Here is a 2500-nt window from a genome sequence, read left to right as displayed (position 1 = left end):
GCATGAAACTTCCAGAGGCATTTGCAGCAGGAATGCATGTGCACTCAAAAAATGTGATATTTTTCACGGAGAGACCCCGTGAAACGCTAGAAGTGGGCGGGGATGTCTCTCTTGTGGCTCACGGGGCTGTTAGGGTGGCACAGAAATCCCTCGGAATGGGAAAACGGGTCATTTTCGTGTCGCCACATTGCATACGAACCGCATGAAACTTCCAGAGGCATTTGCAGCAGGAATGCATGTGCACTCAAAAAAGTGAATATTTCTCACGGATAGACCCCGTGATACGCTAGAAATTGGCGGGGATGTCTCTCTTGTGGCTCACGGGGCTGTTAGGGTGGCACAGAAATCCCTCGGAATGGGAAAACGGGTCATTTTCGTGTCGCCACATTGCATGCGAACCGCATGCAACTTCCAGAGGCATTTGCAGCAGAAATGCATGTGCAGTCAAAAAAAAATTGATATTTTTCACGGATAGACCCCGTGAAACGCTAGAAATTGGCGGGGATGTGTCTCTTGTGGCTCACGGGGCTGTTCGGGTCGCACAGAAATCCCTGGGAATGGGAAAACGGGTCATTTTCGTGTTGCCACATTGCGTACGAACCGCATGAAACTTCCAGAGGCATTTGCAGCAGGAATGCATGTGCACTCAAAAACTTCTATATGTTTCACGGATAGACCCCGTGAAACGCTAGAAATTGGCGGGGATGTGTCTCTTGTGGCTCACGGGGCTGTTAGGGTGGCACAGAACTCCCTCGGAATGGGAAAAGGGGTCATTTTCGTGTTGCCACATTGCATAGGAACGCCATGAAACTTCCAGAGGCATTTGCAGCAGAAAGGCACGTGCACTCAAAAATTTTAATATTTTTCACGCATAGACCCCGTCAAACGCTAGAAGTTGGCGGGGATGTCTCTCTTGTGGCTCACGGGGCTGTTAGGGTCGCACAGAAATGCCTCGGAATGGGAAAACGGGTCATTTTTGTGTGGCCACATTGCATAGGAACGGCATGAAACTTCCAGAGGCATTTGCAGCAGGAATGCATGTGCACTCAAAAACGTCTATATTTTTCACGGATAGACCCCGTGAAACGCTATAAATTGGCGGGGATGTCTCTCTTGTGGCTCACGGGCGCTGTTAGTTAGGGTCGCACAGAAATCCCTCGGAATGGGAAAAGGGGTCATTTTCGTGTTGCCACATTGCGTACGAACGGCATGAAACTTCCAGAGGCATCTGCAGCAGAAATGCATGTGCACTCAAAAACGTCTATATTTTTCACGGATAGACCCCGTGAAACGCTAGAAATTGGCGGGGATGTGTCTCTTGTGGCTCACGGGGCTGTTAGGGTCGCACAGAAATCCCTCGGAATGGGAAAACGGGTCATTTTCGTGTTGCCACAATTGGCATACGAACGGCATGAAACTTCCAGAGGCATTTGCAGCAGAAATGCATGTGCACTCAAAAACGTGAATATTTTTTCACGGATAGACCCCGTCAAACGCTCGAATTTGGCGGGGATGTTTCTCTTGTGGGTCACGGGGCTGTTCGGCTCGCACAGAACTCCCTTGGTCCACCTGATTCGTGCATACAGGCAGCAACTAAAACTCTGTAAACCTGCTGTGAGGACATCTAAACAGTGGACCAGTGAGGCTGTGGAAGATTTGCGGGCGTGCTTAGACTGTACTGACTGGGATATGTTCACGACTGCTACCAATAGTCTGGATGAACTCACAGAGGCTGTGTACATCAGCTTCTGTGAGGACTGCTGTATCCCAACACGTACCAGGGTGAACTTTAACAACAACAAGCCCTGGTTCTCAGCAAAGCTCAAAAGGTTGAGGTTGGAGAAGGAGGAAGCGTTTAGGAGTGGGGATAGAGACAGATTCAAGGAGTCGAAGAACAGGTTTAGCAAAGCGGTGAGAGAGGCTAAACGACTGTACTCAGAGACACTAAAACACCAGTTCTCTACTAACGACGCTGCTTCTGTCTGCCAAAGGGCTCAGGCACATCACCAACTACAAACCCAGAGCGCCCCACACCACTAACGACTCCCGCCTAGCCAACGACCTGAACGAGTTCTACCGTAGATTTGAAAGACAATTGGACTGTCCTGAACCACCCCTTCCCACCCAAGAGGCCCCATCCCCCACCCATACTACAGAAACGACTCTCTCCTTTCAGGAGGGAGAAGTTAATGGGCTTTTCAAGAGGCAGAATCCACGCAAAGCAGCCGGGCCGGACTCTGTCTCTCCAGCCACCCTCAGGCACTGCGCTGGCCAGCTGTCTCCGGTGTTCACCAACATCTTTAACACCTCCCTGGAGACATGCCATGTACCAGCCTGTCTCAAGTCCTCCACCATCATCGCTGTGCCCAAAAAGCTAAGGCCAACAGGACTAAATGATTACAGACCGGTCGCCCTTACATCTGTGGTAATGAAGTCTTTTGAGCGCCTGCTCCTGGCACACCTCAAAGCCATCACAGACCCTCTCCTGGACCCCCTTCAG

This window comes from Petromyzon marinus, unplaced genomic scaffold (genome assembly GCF_048934315.1).
Source record: "Petromyzon marinus isolate PM22_M1 ecotype Great Lakes invasive population unplaced genomic scaffold, UKy_Petmar_22M1.pri1.0 PM_G_Scaffold_28, whole genome shotgun sequence".
In the NCBI taxonomy this organism is placed as follows: Eukaryota; Metazoa; Chordata; class Hyperoartia; order Petromyzontiformes; family Petromyzontidae; genus Petromyzon; species Petromyzon marinus.
The sequence above is the reverse complement of the archived record's forward strand: the minus strand, read 5'-3'. Positions refer to the sequence as shown.